Source organism: Megascapheus bottae, chromosome 26 (assembly GCF_031878675.1).
Source record: "Megascapheus bottae isolate mThoBot1 chromosome 26, mThoBot2.hap1, whole genome shotgun sequence".
In the NCBI taxonomy this organism is placed as follows: domain Eukaryota; kingdom Metazoa; phylum Chordata; class Mammalia; order Rodentia; family Geomyidae; genus Megascapheus; species Megascapheus bottae.
The window spans coordinates 19,472,418-19,491,186 of NC_143534.1; the positions used below are offsets into that span (position 1 = coordinate 19,472,418).

At 41.1% G+C, this 18,769-nt stretch overlaps 1 long non-coding RNA gene across 3 annotated transcripts in view; it reads left to right on the forward strand.

Annotated features, from left to right (window-relative positions):
* The window catches only part of LOC150046036 (uncharacterized), a 162,684-nt gene that overhangs the window by 48,744 nt on the left and 95,171 nt on the right, over positions 1-18,769 (forward strand). For all 3 annotated transcript variants that reach the window (XR_016532668.1, XR_016532669.1, XR_016532670.1), the window contains exon 3: positions 16,724-16,928. This is a non-coding gene — a long non-coding RNA (uncharacterized LOC150046036). The remainder of the gene's footprint in view (positions 1-16,723; positions 16,929-18,769) is intronic.

Below are 18,769 nucleotides of genomic sequence, written 5' to 3' on the forward strand. Positions count from 1 at the left end.
ATAGCTAAGACCATATACATGGACTCCTGGGCTCCACCTAACTTGGCTGCTTCTAAAAACTACTCTTTGAACACTGATGCAGAACCAGGCTTGCAGCTGGCTGACAGCCTAGTAGAACCAATGTATCCTGTGAGGTTTAGAACCTGGGAGAGCAAGATCTCCCACACCTAGACTAGAATCAAACCTAGACTAGGATACTAGCAATAATTGTCATATGGTCCAGAATTAAGGGGACTAAGGTTCATAGTATTCCTGTTGGTCCATTTGAGAGGCAGACTTGAGTTTACTACTTGTCTCCTGTGATCCACCTACAATGAATATTTTTTCTCATTAAAATCAGTGCCAATATATTAGCATCTATGAGGGCTGGGCAGAAAAATCTTTCTTGGGCTCTCGGTTCTACCACCATTTGTTGCTTATTAACAACCTCTAGTTAAATATTTCTTAGGAAGAGGAATATTTGGAATAAGGAAGAGAACCAGGAGGAAGAGCCAAGAGGGAGGAGGGGAAGCAAGAAAGATAATTGGGGGGGATGAAAATTATCAGAGTACATATTATATGTAAGAAAATGTCACAATGAAACCCATGATTTTGTACAATTAATTAAGTTAATGTATTTTTTAAGTTTAGTCGGAGAGAAGCAAGTTAGTCTTGTTGCTATCTGAGTGAGGTTATGTGACTTGTTTATGAACATTGTCCAAGAGGAGAGTTACAGAGAGACGAAGAATGGAGCCAGCTGTTCCCTACCTGTCTGTGCTGGAACACAATCTGGCTACAGTGTCTCTTTCATGCCACCTACTCATTTTTGTCATTTTTTTTGTGTTTGAACAGTGAGTTCCAGAACCAATGTTCTCTGACCAGTGTGTAGCACCCCCCCCTCCTTCTCCTGTATCTAACTAGGATCTGAGATCCTGTTCATTTTCTCTACATATTTCTCTCTAGTATTTTTTTAAATTTCTGAATTGTTTATTTGCCTTTCTGCACAATAGGTGAATTTCTTGGAACAGGGGTTATCTGTATCCCTTTACAAAACTAGCACCCAGGGGCCGGGAGTTTGGCCTAGTGGTTAAAGTGCTTGCCTAGCATGCACAAAGACCCGGGTTCAATTCCTCGGTACCACATACATAGAAAAAAGCCAGAAGTGGTGCTGAGGCTCAAGTGGTAGAGCTCTAGCCTTGAGAAAGTCCAAGGACAATGCTCAGGCCCTGAGCTCAAGCCCAGGACTGGCAAAAACAAAAAACAAAAAACAAAAAAACACCAAAAAATCCTAGCACCCAGCAAAATGTCCTCCCAGTGCTCAAAGCGCTGAACTCCTCCCTGAATAGGGAGGGCTCCTTCTTATCCACCCACACAACACCTCATGAATCTAAGAGCAAGGAGACTCCAAGAGAGGAAGAAAAGGGAATTTGTTCTATAGGCAAAGTGGACAAGAGAACTCAGAGGAAATGGATGAAGCCCTGAATGTGTGGCAGGGAACCACACACACAGGGGAAAAAAGGAAAGGCAATTAAACCCTGTTTGGAGGAGGAGTTACCCAGCTTCACATTCAACCCCAGGAGAAGCTCTTGATATTTTCTCCACTTGCCAGAATGGTGACAGGTAGTCAGAGAGAACTCCTCTGGGGGTTTGTTGCCCAGGACAGTACAGTTCTGATGGTCAAATTCAGTCAGGGGGAGAGCTATATCCTGGCTGATCTAATAACAGAAACAGTGTTGACAACTATTTCTGCAAGGGATACACTGTTTTCCAAGATTATTTCTACTTGTTTTTTTTAAAATCCTATGGAAACATAAAATAGCCATCGTTATGTTTTTGTTTTCTTTTTCTGGTATTCAAGCTTGAACTCAGAACCTTGCTTGGCTTCTTCACTTATAGCTGGTACTCTTCCCCTTGAGCCATGCCTCCACTTCTGCTTCTGTGCTGGTTGGATGGAGATAAGTGTTTGTGGATTTGTCTGTCCAGGCTGACTGTGGACCTCAGTTATCAGATCTCAGCCTCTTGAGAAGCTAGGATTACATATATATTACATTACATTATATTATATATATACAATATATATTACATTTAAGAAATTATGTATGTGAGTGTGTTTATATACATACATATCTATATACATATGTATATGTATACATATATATGTATATCTATATATATGGAATGGTAGGTGAAATTGGAGATTTGTTATGGAGGACCTTGTGCTCCTGAGGCAAGCATCCCACCATCAGACTTCTCCCCAACACCTCTTTTCATTTCTAATGAATTTCAAACATACACAAAGACAAAAAACATAGAGGAAATGCTCTGCAGATCCCAGGTCCAGCGTCCTCCACGATTCGAGTTATCCATATGGTGCCAAACATGCCTCAGCCCCTCTCCCTCTTGATTTTTCCCTCTCTACTAGAATACTATAGAGTGAATGGTATATTTCCCTAACCCCACAGCCATACCCATCCACATTCCACTGACTAAAATCCTTCATCTCATTTAATGGTGTCTTACAAAATTGCTCTGATTGCTCCATTTTTAGAAACTTGAGGCTCAAAGTACAGAGAGATGTGCTGGATAGGGATTGCAGCAGAGCTGGGCTTTACTTCCCATGAAGTCCAGTGCGTCTCCTACCATTGCTCCGATGCTGGAGAAATGATTCAAGTCACAGAGCCTCTGAGTCACATCCAGCTGGTGAACTCCTCAGCAGGTAGGACACTGCCTCTGTGACTCTTTGCTCTTTGGGCAGATTTGTTTAAATCTTTTCCTACAATCAATTCAAGGAGTGTATTGCAGATAGAACAACACAGCCTGTCCTGCTTAACCTCTCGACAACCAGCCACATGCTGACACTGCCAGAGGAATGGAGGAGGCTCAAGGTGCTTTGTGTGGTATTGGCTCAACAGTGTCCTTAGGCCTCCGGGACCCTTGTCTGTTCCATAGTGTCAAGTCCACATTACTTCCCAGAAGCCTGCTGGGGTGCTGCAGAGGGATGGGACAATGTCTAGAGGAGGTGAAGGATGATCTGTGGACTTCCGAAACTCCCTCTGGAGAGGCTCAAGACATGGAAGCCGAGGGAATCAAAACATCAGAGGCTGGTCAGGGCCTCGGCACTCTGTATGTTCTGCTTTCTGTGTACCTGCTGTGTATTGTGTGTGTGTGTGCAAGACATCTGTGGGGAAGTTTCTCTCAGGCAGACAGTATTCATTAAAAGAGAGAAAATGAGGCAGTTGATAGAGAGGCAGCACAAGAGAACCCAGAAGCAGCTGAGAGAAAGACAAAGGAAATGAAGGCACGGGATGAGGGACAATGGGTCAGAACAGCCTGTGCCTGTGGGAACCCTCAGTTCTGAAGGGTTTATTTTAAACCTCCTGAGTCACCAGCTCTGCAAGCCTCCAGCTGCAAAGCTGTGCACCCCTCACGTTGACATGTATCAACAAAGCAGGAAACATCCCTGCAGAGAAAAGGTGGCTTTTAAGCAACAACCACCAACAGTGGGAAGCTCACTACATCATGGGATCAAGGTTCAGTCATGTCACTGGAAAGTTCTGGAACCAAACGACATTTCCAAGTTCTGGAAAGACAAATGAGGCTCGTCGGGCAAAAGGAGGTTAGTTCATAATTCAGTAGTGTTTTAGTTTTCCTTAGGACAAAAAAAAAGCCAATTCATTATTGTCTTTTCTTTAATATGAATTAGTTATTAATTACATACTGGGTTTTGAACTCTGGGCCCCACTCTTGCAAGGTAAATGCTCTGCTGTTGAGCTATGCCTCCAGGCCCTTTTTGTGCTTTTTGTTGTTTTTGAGATAGGGCCTAACTCCATGGCCTGGTATATATCTGGATGTTGATTTAACTAATTTAGGCAATCTACAGAGCTGGAATGTCAGTTAGTTGTATGCCACCAAACCCAGCCTCTTTCTGTTGTCATGGAGTCTTTTAGACTTCTCTGCCTGGGCTGGCCTAGAATCATGATTCTCCCAATCTCAGTCCCCCACAGATGTGAACTACTAGTGCTTGGCTTAATTTAAGTTTATTTTAATTGATTCATGTGGCATATTAATGCTTTGCATTATAATATTTTGATACAAATGCACATTGTATAACATTTAAGTAAAGTTAAACTTGTTTATCTCCTTAAACAGTCACCATCTCTGCTAGGTATGGTGATATGTATCTGTAAGTCCCAGCTCTGATGAAGCTGGGAAGGGAGGGTGTCCAGTTCAAGGCCAGCCTAGGCTACATTGTGAGATTCAATTGCAAAACACCAAAAACAAGCAAGCACAATTTATTATTTTGTGATGAAAATATTAAAGCTCTTTTCTTTTACTTTTTTGAAACACATAAAACATTATTATTTATCGTCACCCACTGTTTAATAGTACACACTCAAACTTCTTACGTCTATCTAACCAAAACTTAGTATGCACTGATGAGGAAAGACCAAATGACTCACTATTGTATATTTTCCATTTTAGATTTAGGAGCTGGGGGATGTGACTCAGTGATAGTCTAAGTCCTTGCTTATGATCCCTGTGTCCAATCTAACAACAAAGCTTTAATGCTCATACTATTATCCTTTATATAATCATGTATACATTCATATACTTAGCTCTGTTTTTTTATGTAAGTCCAATATTACATAAACATATCATATACTACCAGGAAGCCATACTTTACCTAATTCATTCCAATCAGTCCACCCTCAAACCTTGCTTGTTACATAAAAAAAAAAACCAAATAAAAAAATTGTTAAAAAGGCCCTGCTGACCAGATAAACTCACACTTCCTCCAAGCCTTAAGCAGTGGGGGGATTAGTGAAAGTGACTGCTGCAGTGGAAGGCAAATTTATCTCTTGTTTCTCTAATCTCTGAGGGTGATAACCAGGTCTCAACTTGAGAGAAGGCCTATTGTTTTGAGACAGATATTGTCAGGCTGGAAAACAAGGAACACTCTTGCTAGAGAGTCTTGACACAGCCTACTCTGGGGTCTGAGTGAAAGATGGCAAGGAGAGGTGGTCAAGGAGAGAGTGAGAGTCTAGTCTGACCTAGTCCTGCAGAAGAGTTTTGTTGGGAGCTGTTCTAGCTGTATAGGGCACTGCTTTGCTCAGAGGTCTGAACCTCCCCGACCTACGGGTTGCATTGTTCAGGCCTAGGGTGGAAACAGCCCTGAGAACTTGCAGGGTTGAGTGGTTAGCCTCCAGACTTGCCTGCTGGCTGCCTGTGTGGATAGCAGGCACAGTTAGAGCCCTGCACCCAGACCCTAAAAACTAGGTGATAACCACAGCCCCATCCCCCACAGGGAGGTCAATTTTCTGCAATGTGGGCGGCCCTGGGAACTGCATTCTACCACATTTGCTGAGTCAGGACTAGTAGATCAAGTCCAGATCCTCAAATCACAAGATTTCCACAAAAGGAGCTGAACGGCTAGATAGGATGTATAAACACTGAGCCCAGTAAGGAGAGTGACTGGATACTTCACTTCTTCCCCAGCCATTTCAGAACTCTGGGCTCTGCTAAACACCACCCCCAGCCTGTCATTGAGCATTCACCCTGAGGCTTCCACAGTAACAAATACTGGCAAGGATGGGGGAAGGGGAACCTCATTCCTGTCGGTGGGAATGTAAACCAGCAGATAGCACATCTGTAAGCTGAGGACAGAGGCAAAAGACACATTGTTTCAGGGGTAGGTATCTGATTAGAAATTAACACCAGTCCAAACACTATGGCACTCACTAATAAAAACTCTTTTCTTTTCCCTCCCTCTCTCCTTCCCTCCCTCCTTCCATCTCTCCTGTACTCTCTCCTTCCCTCCCTTCTTTCCTTATTTCTTTCCCCCCTCCCTCTCTTCCATTCCATCCTGGGGCTTGAATTCAGGGCCTGGGTACTATTCCTGAACCTCTTTGTGCTCAAGGTTAGAGTCTTAGGGACTTTTCTGCCAGGGCTGGCTTGGAACCCTGATCATCAGATCTCAGCCTCCTGAGTAACTAGGATTACAGGTGTGTACCACTGGCTTAAAAGCTACTTTCTGAAAAAGCTTAAAAATATTAAAAAAGTCACTTTCTGAAACACCTAATTATAATAAGGGCAGCCTATTATAAAAATATCACGACTAAGCTACTTGGAGATACAGACAGACAGACAGACAGTAACCTTTGAGTGAAATAATACTTTTCTGAGTAAAGTTTAATCACATTCACACACAAAAAAAATCTATGAAAGTGGCCCTGTGGCTCAAGTGGTAGAGCACTCCTCTTGAGCTGAAGAGCTTAGGGACAGTGTCCAGGCCCAGAGTTCAAGCCCCATGACCAACAATAAATAAATAAATTAATTAATTAATAGATCTATGTCATAACCACTGAAAGGTCATCGAAGAAAAACCCTAAAAAGTCACCTTATGACTTTATCATGACCTTTCTGCACACTTGAGCATTTATCTGAAGGAGACTAAATCAATAAACGAGAATTTCCTGTACATTCATTCTTATAGCATCGTTTACTGTAACCAAGTAGTTTTATCAGCCAACTGCCCGACAGCCAATAAAGGAGCCTGTGTAACAAGCCTCTTAACATTCATCGTCCTAGCTAATAATGCTCATTTCTCCTCACATGTTATGTCTCTTGCCATTTCCATCTCCTTTTGGTAATGATGTCAATTGCATTTTGAAGCAAATCTCCCTTAGCCATGAGGTAATTTTGGATAGTGGTTTACTATGTATTTCTACCAGGTTAGGGCAGAGCTTTCATGTGTTTATGCACGTATCCACCACATCTAACAAAATCTATTATTGTCTAGATAATCATATCATTGCACAACTACATGTTCCAATGTCCACCATGGATCCAAAAAAGTGCCTTTTTTACCATTGGGGAGAGATTAACTTATTTCAAATCAAGATCTAAAAAAGATCTACATATTATATTCTCTCATTTTATTTCTCTCATTCATTTATGGAAGAAATTTGGTTGATTATAGGATTTTCCATCTTCTGAGCTTGCCTGATTGCTTCCATAAGGGTGTTGGACTTACACCTCAGCAGTGACATCTTCAAAGCTGTGATTCTGACATGTAGCCAACATGGACACCAAACAGTATGATCCATGCCTTCGTGTGTTAAAGCCCTGCTAACAGAAATTTGGAAACACTGAGAGATTGCCTCCCCATCTTAGCTATTAATTGGATACATACAATCAATTCACAAGCTAGTGATTTTTTTCCCCACTGTGTTTTGTCCTTAAGAAATGAATAAAGCTTGTTGTTCATTCATTTACTCACTCATCCATTAACCCCATGCATATTTATTATGTATATACACACATTTATTATTTGGAGGGAGCATTGGAGAAACATCAAAGAAAAAAATGAATGTGGTGGGTGAATCACAATTTTCCAAAATTCCTAGCACTCTGCCTCACAAAATGTTCCCTGGGTACTTATATGTTAAGCAAAGTTACTACTGAGTATTGGTGGCCAGTGGTTTGCCAAAGCCCACAGGACAGAGTCAAGTCTCCACTGACTCTTCCAAGACTTACTTGGTCTCCACCTCCCAGAAGTACTTCTTTTATATGGCCTTCATTTTTTTCTTCCTTTCTTTTTCTTTTTGTACTTGAACTCACACTGGAATTCTACCTCTTAAAGCTACAGATCCACTTCTGGGTTTTGTTTGCTTCTTATTTGGAAAGAAGAGCCATGTGGACTTTTCTGCCCAGGCTAGCTTTAAATCATGATCTTCAGATTTCAGCCACCTGAGTAGGATTACAGTTATGAGCAGTCTTCAGATGACTCTTTGGAGGTTTCAGGTTCATTAATTGCCTACTTTTTCCATTTTTTTTCATGTGCTACTTCTCTTCTTAGAATTATTGACCAACTCATGTTTCTACCAGGTTCAACTCTATTGTGTTCTTCTTTATGAAACCATGTTTTGTTTTTCTGTATGGAGTCAATTTCTCCCTCCACTTTAACTACTACTGCCTCTGGTTGCTTCATGTGTCACAGTCCAATTACCATACATTGGTCTGTTTCTCCTATAAGGTCATAGACAAGTAACTATATTTGTGTACCCCAAACCACAGCTTTAGCATCACATGAGAACTCTTAGAGTATTTTGCCTCCAGCCCTGCAGAATTGAGATTCTCTAATTGGTTGGTGGGGTTTTACCCTCAGGTGATTATGATGCATGGTCAAGTGTACAATCTGTTGGCTTACTCAAATGCCCAGTGCTTAGTAGGTGTTCTGTTTAGAAGCATTTAATGGCCAAGACAAACTCTTGATCCCTTCAGAAGCATGCTGACATTATTTATAGCTGTCACTCAAGGCCAAGACAAAAAATACCAAGATTCTTCTTGAAACCCTCCAAGGAGCACCAAAGCTGTACTAGCAACCCTATCCTAATATCTCTCCCACGCCTACCTGATCTTGATCACCTTTATTAGTAATTGCCTTCAAGGTTATAAACTTTCAGAGTCATCCTTTCCTTGTGAGGGTAAACACGCCCAGTGTCCTCCACTTACTTCAGTTATGTCACTTCCATGGTTCATTCTCTTTCAGAGTGATGGCTGTTTTGAGAGAAAATTACCTGCATCTCAAAAGTGGCTCCGTGATTTGTATCTCTCTTGTGACTGGAGTTTGGTTGACTTGTTACTTAGTCAGAAAGAAACAAACACCATACTCATGACTGTAATCCTAGCTACTTAAGAGGCTATGATCTGAGGATGGAAGTTCAAAGCCAGCTGGGACAGCAAAACCTGTGAGACTCTTCTCTCCAATTAACCACCAGAACATGGGAAGTAGCAATGTGGCTCAAAGTGTTAGAGCACTAACCTTGAGCAAAAAAAAAAAAAAAAAAGTTCAGGGACAGTGCCCAGGCCAAATTCAAGTTCAATTACACGCCCCCCCCCCCCAACAAAAAGATAAAAAAACTCATTCTCTCCTTCAGGGGATATATTATTTTGCAAATACTTTAAAGATTGTGTGTGTGTTGGGGGGTGGGATAAAGGGACAAAAATCCAGAGAAGAATAAAAGTCAATAGCAATGTCTTGAAGGGAGTCCAGCTGAACTCTATCAAGACCCACAGGACACCCCCAGTTGTGCTTCTCAACTTCAGCTGGCCCAGCTGTGATGTCTGATCTCTGTTTCTGGACTGGGCTATTCTTGTGAATCCTCCCCTCCACTCCCACATGCCATGGCTATTCACGGTCTGCTGTATTTTGACTTCTCAGCCATGCTCTTCTTTTTTCATGATAGCCCTTCCCGTTGGGTCTGCCCTTTCTTTCCACAGCAGGCAGATAGAAATTTGAAATGATGCTTTCAGGCAGCTGGCAGGGGAGGCAGGGAGGACTGCTGGGCCTAGAAGTTGGTTTGTCAAGAACATATGATTTTTGAATTGAGGTTGTCCCGGAAAATTTGGTTGATAACTACTATACCATGTATCAGGTTTTTCCAGATTCCTCTAGGTTATTTCTGACATATACATGTTAATGTATAATGATGGAAATAATATATGGGTGGATGCATCATAGAATCAAATCTTGAAAGTTGCCTAGAGTTAAACACTTAAGGCAGAAAATAATTGAAATTCTAATTTATTCAAGATTTTTAGGAAATGATCAAGACCAGTACTAAAACCTCTAGAGGAAAACATCAAGTCTTCCTAAGAATGAACCATATTGAGAAATCAATGTCAGTGTTATGTGTTTTATCATAAGGTGGTAAGTAAAAGACCCCCTGCACATTTTAGAAATTATAGATCTATTAAAAAGTGTTCAGCCAGATGCTAGTGGCTCATTCCTATAATCCTAGCTACTCAGGAGGCTGAGATCTGAAAATTGAAATCAAAGCTAACTTGGACAAGAAAGTCCATGAAATTCTTATCTCCAGTTAAATACCAAAAAAAAAGCCAGAAGTGAAGTTGTGGTTCAAATGGTACAGTGCTAGTAATATAGTTTCTAGTCCTTGAGTTCAAGCTCAAGGACAGATGCGCTTGCCCCCCCACCCCTCCCCTGACAACGTTCAGATGAGAAAGTACCTAACCAATTCATCAAAATAAATTTTAGAAGATAAGGTTCTAGGTTTTTATTTTCCCTTCTTTTTCTTTTTTAAATATGGTGCTGGGAAAGGTTGTGGTTTCTATGCACACTTATTAATTGAGAGGACATTATTCATTCTATTTTCCATAAGCAATGTATTTCTACACAGAAATAAATCATGAGCCTTGGTACCATTATATATGGCATATTAAGTAATAAGTCAGGAATTACACTCCACTTCCAGGCACTTGCACAACTGTGGATGTGGAAACAATTTTGGAGGAGGAATAAAGGAGGGCTCTTCCCAGATGAGGTGGAGGTGGGGGTGGCTAAAATGCTGCTATGTCTCTGATTTAGGATCTGGGATTCACGAAACCTGACTTCAGGCTTTCGGGGGGGTCTGAGGCTGAAGGGCTAGGCAGTCGAGACCCATTGGCTTCATTTCTAGGTATTAATATTACCCTTCTCTAGGATTCCAGATAGAATAGGATATTGAATATTGTACCTCTAGTTTCCAGGATCCAGCATCTCATAGCTTTCTAGTTAAACATAGAGCTTCATTCTGTGATTACTGGCCATGAAGCTCATATATTTCTTGTCTCTGTGCTTTTGGACATATATTGGCTTTCTTAAGTTCAATTTTTGGCTCCCACATGGCTTTTGAGTGTTCTCTGAAAAAGAGGACTCCTGCCAGCAAGTCCCATTACACTGTCATAGAGAGTTTGTCCACTTCTTTCATGTGTCCAGCTGGAAACTAAGGATAAATAAGTTTCTGAGGTTGCCAGTGATTCTACTGTGCTCTCAATAAATGCTTTTTGCCCTATTATATAGAAGGATCAAATAATTCACCACTTTAAGTAACTTCTTAGCGAAATACTACGTAAGCCCCCATTCCAGGGGTTTTCTGGTGTGGCCAGTGCTGTTAGGAGACCTGTTTTGCCCCTTACCTACCAGATCTGAACTTTGCATCTCTGAAGTCTTGGATTATTGAAAATATAAGCTTTTATGATCTGTGAAACGATAGATCTGCAAGTAATTTCAAAGTCACTTTCCTTACAAAAAAAATACCTACTGATTGCCAAGAGGGGAAGAAAGCTTCATCAGAAGATCCCAGTGAATGAAAAGTCATGGAGCCTCTTGAAGTGACGGATCACTGCAAGAATTCCAGAAGAGCTCAGCATCACGGTGTGATCTCACCCATGACGCAGAATCCGAATCTAATCACATGAGGACATCCTGCAAGCTCAGCACGAGGGACATTCTATGAATTCCCTGGCCTGTCTATCTCATGGATGTCAAGATCAGAAGAGAGACGTGGGAATGAAAGCAAGGCCCAGTTCTGAACTCCTGTTCCCTGGGAATGAGAGCCCAGCCACTCTTGTTTTGGAACAAACCATGGTTGGAATTGAGAGAATCTTCATTGGATTATTTCAGAACCAAGTGGTAACTTCTATGTGGGAGAATGTTTCATGTCTGCTTGCTCAGTTTGTATCCTGAGCTCATCCTTTGAAGACAGGATCTTATAAACATATTTTAAAACGATGGGGACAATTGTTGGCATTCTAATGTGTCTGAGGATGTGAAGTACTAACGAACCATTGAGACCTGGATAGTTATAAAGGAGTTAGTAGTCAAATGTCCTTGTCCTTGTCCTTAATTAGAGGAGGCAGGACATCAGATTCGAATTTTGTTGTTGTTGTTCTATATTGGATTTGAACTAAGTTTCTTGTGCTTGCTCGGCCTTTCCTATCACTTGAGCAATAGCTCTAACCTGGCTTCTTTTTGCTGGTTCTTTCGGAGATAGAGCTTCACAAACATTTATTCCTTCCCAGGCTTGACTTCAGCCTTTATCCTCTGGATCTCAGCCTTCTGAATAGCTAGAGTTGCAGAAATGAGTCACTGGTGTGCAGGCTTTCTTCCTTCCTTCTTTCTTCCTTCCTTCTTTCTTCCTTCCTTCTTTCTTCCTTCCTTCCTTCCTTCCTTCCTCCCTCCCTCCCTCCCTCCCTCCCTCCCTCCCTCCCTTCCTTCCTTCCTTCCTTCCTTCCTTCCTTCCTTCCTTCCTTCCTTCCTTTCTTCTTTCCTTCCTTCCTTCCTTCCATGAGCTGTTTTGCTCAAGACTAATGTTCTAGCACTTGTACCATTTAAGCCACCGCTCCACTTCCAGCTTTTTTGGTGATTAACTGGAGATAGGAGTGTCTCAGACTTTCCTGCCCACACTGGCTTCAAATCTTCGAACTGTGATCCTCAGATATTAGCCTCCTGAGTAGATAAGATTATAGGAGTAAGCTACCACCAGTATTTATTCTTAAATAGTCTAGGAAAAAATATGACATTTTCACGGTACTCATGACTTTTTTGTGTGATTGGTACTATTCAGAAAGTGTGTGTGTGTGTGTGTGTGTGTGTGTGTGTGTGTGTGTGTGTGAGTGTGTGTGTGTGCACATACACAGCAGAGCTGTTTTCAACCCCATTTCCCTTGGGGACAACAAGCCTAGAAAAAAAAATCTTCTTTTGTTTATTAGAGGTGGCTCAGCTCTACTGTATGATCTTGTACTGTCTTCAAAGGATGAGCTCAGTGTTGGAAATGAGCATGCACACATGAGCTCTCCACCAGTATAGAAGTTACTTGATTGTTCTGCAATAATCTGCTATAGCTTTTTTCAAACCAGGGCCTGGTTCCAAAATAATGGAATAGGTGGCACCCTTACCCCTCACTACTGTGTTTAAAACAACTTACTATATCATGTCTTTTTACAGAGAGAGGGAGACCTGTGTTCCTTTTCTTTATCTTTTCCTAATAAGGCAGAATCAGCCACCTAATATAATTCTAATTCCCTGGGCCTAGAACAGCCAGCAGCAAGACAAACATCTATTTATATGTTTGGTGATAATAATGTTTATCTATTATTTAATCATTTCTCATACCTCATACAAAAAAGGTTAGACTTCTGGTGAGAATCCTGGCTCAAATCCTTCCCAAACAAACACAGGGAAGTCAACAGTCCCCGAAAAAGAACACTAAAGTCACAGCACACTTTACAAACTTCCCGACTTCTGTCATTGTCAAGTTGAAGATCACAACTAGTTAAGGAGCGAGGCAATCTGGTCATGGCAGAAGCTAGAGAACAAGCTGAATTTGGCCAGAGGCCTGGAACCAAGTCTCTTTTCTTTGTGGAGTGGAATTTTATTATGTTTGAGGTACACATTCTTGCTCTGGTTTGTCCCAAACTAAATTGAGAATGGAATGCATTCTCATACAAACAGAATCCTGCTTGACAATAATAATAATAAAAATAAAAAGGCAAAGCCAGGCCTGCTGGCAGTAGATTGGAGTGCTACAGTCAACTGGAGATGGAAAAGGCAGAGTCATTGTTGATGTGTATAGAAAAGACAAGGGTAGCTCAAGGTCATGAATCCAGAATCTACCTTGTCAAGCTGGTTCTGGATTCTTCTAGAAGTGGCTGAGGGTGAGGGTGTTCAACAAACTCACAAGGGACACATCTTGGGGAGAACTCAGGGAACGAGAGAGGTAAGACATGACTGGGGATAGAAATCATAGTCAAAAGCAGAGATTGCTTTCCTTAAAAGAAACAGGTACCTGAGATTTGGAAGTATGGCCTAGGGGCAGAGTGCTTGCCTAGCATGCAGAGACCTGGGTTCAATTCCTTGGTAGTACATGTACAGAAAAGGCCAGAAGTGATGCTGTGGCTCAAGTAGTAAAGCCTTGAGAAAGTTCAAGGACAATGGCAGGCTCTGGCTCAAGGCATAGGACTGGAAAAGGGAGAGAGAGAGAGAGAGAGAGAGAGAGAGAGAGAGAGAGAGAGAGAGAGAGAGAGAGAGAGAGAGAGAGAGAGAGGGGAAGAAAGAAAGATGCAGGCACCTGACACTGGTGGCTTACATCTTTAATCTTAGCTACTCAGAAGACTGGGATCTGAAGATCAAGGCTTGAAGCCAGGCTAGGCAGTCTGTGAGATTCTTATCTCCACTTAGCTACAAAATGCCATAGATCCAGAAATGGAGCTAAAGTAAAATAGTAAAGAACAGTGTAAAGTCTTACGTGAAAAAGCATAAGGACAGGTGCAGACAGTGTAATTCCACAATTTATATTCACCCACCAGGTGAGGTAGGAGATCTGAAAGGGAGCAAAATCAAGAGGAAAGACATCTCTGTGACCTTAGACAACATGGATGCTAAGAAAGAAAGCCAAAGGGATCAAAGTTCCTGGGCTTTAGCTGCAGTTTGAGAGAAACCAGCCGTTGTGTGATCACCAAAGGTGTTTGAGGATGCTCCAATTTAATTTCCCCACCTGTGAAAGGGAACAGTTGTGGGCTGGGAGTTTAGCCTAGTGGTAGAGTGCTTGCCTAGCATGCACGAAGACCCAGGTTCGATTCCTCGGTACCATGTCTCGGCTATTTCTTGGACCCACACTTCTTGACTCTGAACACTGAACAAGGATGATGCTACTCCTCCAGGAACATTGCTCAAGGACCACTTCTGACAGGGACAAACAGGGGAAAGGGTGGGTCTTGCAAACATGATGAAACCTAATCAATGCTTGGCAACAGTTCACATGGTGGTGGTAAGTGAATATTTCTCAGCTGATGAATGGGTAGAATAAACATTTTCTGGAAATGCTTGGGGATGAAATAAACAAAAAGAAAATCCAGATCCAGTGTTGAGGAGAAACTCTGCAGGTAGTACTATCATCCTGTCAACATGGAATGTCCCATGTGTTAAAAGCTTGATGGGCACTGGGAGGTTACAAAAGCATTAAAAGATGGGGCCAGTTGATCATGCTCTGAAACTTCCACAATTTAGAGCCAAAAATCTTACTTCTTAGCTGGGTGCCAGTGGATTTTGCCTATAATCCTAGCTACTCGGGAGGCTGAAATCTGAGGATCTTGGTTCAAAATCAACCATGGAAGGAAAGTACATAAGATTATTTTCTCCACTGAAGTATCAAAAGAGCCACATCTGGAGCTTTGACTCAAGCAGTAGAGCACCAGCTTGAGCAAAAGAAGCTCAGAGACAACACTCAGGCTCTGACTTCAAGTTCCCAGACTGGAACACACACACACACACACACACACACACACACACACACACACACACACACACACACACACACGTGCGTGCGCGTGCGCGCCCTCCTACATTTTGGGGTTTCAATTCAACATGTCAGATTACAAATATAGTGCATCATCATCCATGTCACCCCTTGTCTTTCCTCTTTTAACTTGATTGTCTCGGGTATTTGTTTCTGTCGTAAAGCTCACTAACACAAGTATTCTTAGAGGTAACCAATGGAGTTGAAATATTAGGCATGAGAAAATCAAAATGTTTCAGGTATGAGACACAACTAAAAAGTCAGGAATGGGCCAGGAGTTTGGCCTAGTGGTTAAAGTGCTTGCCTAGCATACATGAAGACCCGGGTTCGATTCCTTGGTACCACATACATAGAAAAAAGCCGGAAGTGGTGCTGAGGCTCAAGTGGTAGAGCTCTAGCCTTGAGAAACTCCAAGGACAGTGCTCAGGCTCTGATCTCAAGCCCAGGACCGGCAAAAAAAAAAAAAAAAAAAAAAAAAAAGAAAAGAAAAGTCAGGAATGTATCTTTTAGATGAGTCCTACCAATTTACTATTAATGGATAGTCTTTCAATGAAAAAGAAATCTGTCTCCAAATTTCATTTTACTATTAAGGTTATATGTCTGCATGAAAAAAGCACTTCAATGCATTCACACAGTGATGAATCTTTCCACTAAGTGCCAAGAAAAAAAAAACAGTTCCAACAATCTCTAGAGACCAAGTAATTTTCTTCTTTATTATTATTATTATTATTTTGTTGTTTCCTCTGTCCAATTACGTAAGTGCTTTGGAGTTCTACAGAATAAAAGGTGAGGAGAGTTCTGACTATGAGAAAAAAAAAAGTTTTCAAAATCTACAGATCTAAACCTTGGAAAGCTCTTCTAAACCACACAGGAAATATTTAAACAATGACAGAATCCCTCTTTTCTCATAAAGGACTTAAAGTATGCCTTCAGAAACCATTCTTATTTCCTATTTAATGTCATTTAAAAGGAGGCTGGGAGTCAAATTTTCTTTTATAGGCTCCAAGTTAATCTCCTCCCTCTTTAGAAACACCTCTCTCCGAGCAGATGGTCTCAAAATTGGTGTGCAAGTTTGTTATTCCTATGTTTAGGTGGAAAATGCCCCTGTGATGGCTTTTCCTTTCTCATTTACTTCAGGAGATACAGCCCTGGAGGGGAATAGATCAGCAAATCCAATGTGTGTTTTAAGCATTTTCTTAATTGTTCCTGTATGCCTTTCTGGAAAGAGGGACATTTTTTTGAGAAAGGATAGTCCCGAACACTACTGGCAGATAGAATCCATCTGGAAAAATGTAGAATAGGACAGAATTTTAGCTCTGACAGGGATTGATGGTCTGGTTATAGTTTTTCAGATGAGGAAAACGGGCCCCTTGAGGACCCTCTAGAGGACATCCAGGCACTGGTTAAGTGGGAATCCTTGATCCAGATTGGCAACACCTAGTGCAGTGGGTGTTCACAATCCCCCATGGCACAAAAACTCTGCTTGTCAAACATGATTCTGACAGCAATCATTGGCTTAGAAAAAGCCACAGGGAACATTCTTTGTCAGAAAAGATCTTATATTAAAATATTGATTTTTTACAAGAATATGTCTTATTCAACCGCAGGAAATGAAGAATGAAAGGCACAGAACAGAAGCCAGTGAATAGGTCCACTAGAGTTCAAAATGACCTTTCCAGAGACTCTTAGGAGCCCTTGGTGCTATGATTTGAGTGGCCTTCAGAGGTCCACGTATGAGTGGCCTGCTGCTTTTGGAAAATGGTGGAACCTTCAGGAAGTCGGATCTTGGAAGAGGATTTAAGAACATTGTGGGTAGGTGCCCTTAAAGAAGATTATACAGCTGTATCCTCTCCCCCTCTCTCCCTCTCTCCCTCCTTCCCTTCTTTCCTTTCTTCTCTTCTGCTCTCCTTCCTTTCCTTCTTTTCTTCTTTCCTTCCTTCTTTTTGAAACATGGTCTCATTTTGTAGCCCAAGCTGGCCTTAAACTGGAAGTCCTGTAGCTGGGATTATAGGTATAAACTTTGAGGTCCCATTTCTTCTTCCTTTCTTATTTCTTGGCTAGTGGCTTCACAGTTTTTGCTCTGCCATGTGCTTCCACTATAATGCTACGCCTGTTCCAGAGGTGATCTCATGAAAGGATGGCTTAAAAGGATAATTCAGTCATATCAAGTGCATCCAGCCTGGTTGCAGCAGTTCAGCCCTCAGGAATCTGTTCAACTGTTCTAATATAATATGCACTAAATCCATGTGGACGAGCATATCTAATCTGAAAATCTGATATAACATAAGGGGTTCCAAGATCCAGAATTTTTGAATGCTGATATAAAGCCACAAGTGGAAAAATCTACACCGTGAAGCTTTTTTATGCACAAAGTTACTGAAAACATTGTTTAATATTGGTTTTTTTTGTAAGGGGAAGCAGGGAAAAATACTAAGGATTGAACCTAGAACTTGTGCCTGCTAAGCAAGTATTTTTCCCCCTTCCACTGAGCTACATTCTCAGCCTCAGTTTCATGGCTAAATTTATATCTCATTCCTAAGGATTCTCATTAAATATACAAATTTCCAAAATGTGAAAGAACCCTAAAATCTGAAACACTTTTGGTTCCAAATATTCTAGGTAAGGACTATTTAACCTGTATAAAGGATGTTATTGTGTTATTTGTAATTAGAAAATAAGTGCCAATCTATAGATACTACTAAAGATTTATGTGAATAAAATGGGATGGTAATAGATATGACTTGATAGCCAGAAGAATGTGTATGTTATCTTGCTTAGGAAAACTTCTATGTGCACAAACATTTTTCCAGTAGTATATACAAAAGTTTTGATGTCTAAGGTAGCAGATGGAAACAAAGAACAACAACAACAACAATAATAGTATCTTTTTATCAAAGTAACATATGTCGACATTAGCCTATATCTTTTACCCAAATGAACACATTTCATCTTCACAGTAGTTCTCTAAGGTGACTTTTATGAACTCTGTGTCATAGGCAAAGAAACTGAGGCAAATAGAGTTATAATAATTTGTCCATGATCAGTGGAATAACAAGTAGAAAAGCTGAGTTTGAATCTAGATAGTTTGACTGTAGCTTATGTTCCATATGAGAGCTGGTATCAGAGTCCAGTAATAGAGAGCTTACCTAGCTCTTTTACCTAGCTTTTTCTGTCTCTAGCACAGATTTTTCCACCAGGACAAATTAGATAAGATGGTATGGGAGAGGGAGGAACAGAAGACAGAAGGAGAGAAGAAGGGAGAATGACCGTGCAGTTTCTCAGTCTTTCTTCTCTTTAGAATTTAAGATGGAATAAAAAACACAAAAGAGGAAGAAGAATGTACCCTTTCCAAAGGGCATGTCACCAACCTTAATAACATCTCTCACTAGATTTCTAGACAGTGGGACTCCAAGATTCGATCCTTCAGTGTTGCTTCTTTGTCTTCTCACCTTACAATTAAACATTTTTGAGGTATCCTGAAAAATACATATGTAGATAGACAGAGCTTACACCCCACCGGCTGCAATCTATTTCTTTGATTGCAACTTTCTATCTTGATGAAAGATTTACTGATCCTATCCAGCTGCAAAACATTTAAAACTTTCCTGTACGTCCCTCATTTAATTTACTCTTGACTTCTAATCACATTTTTA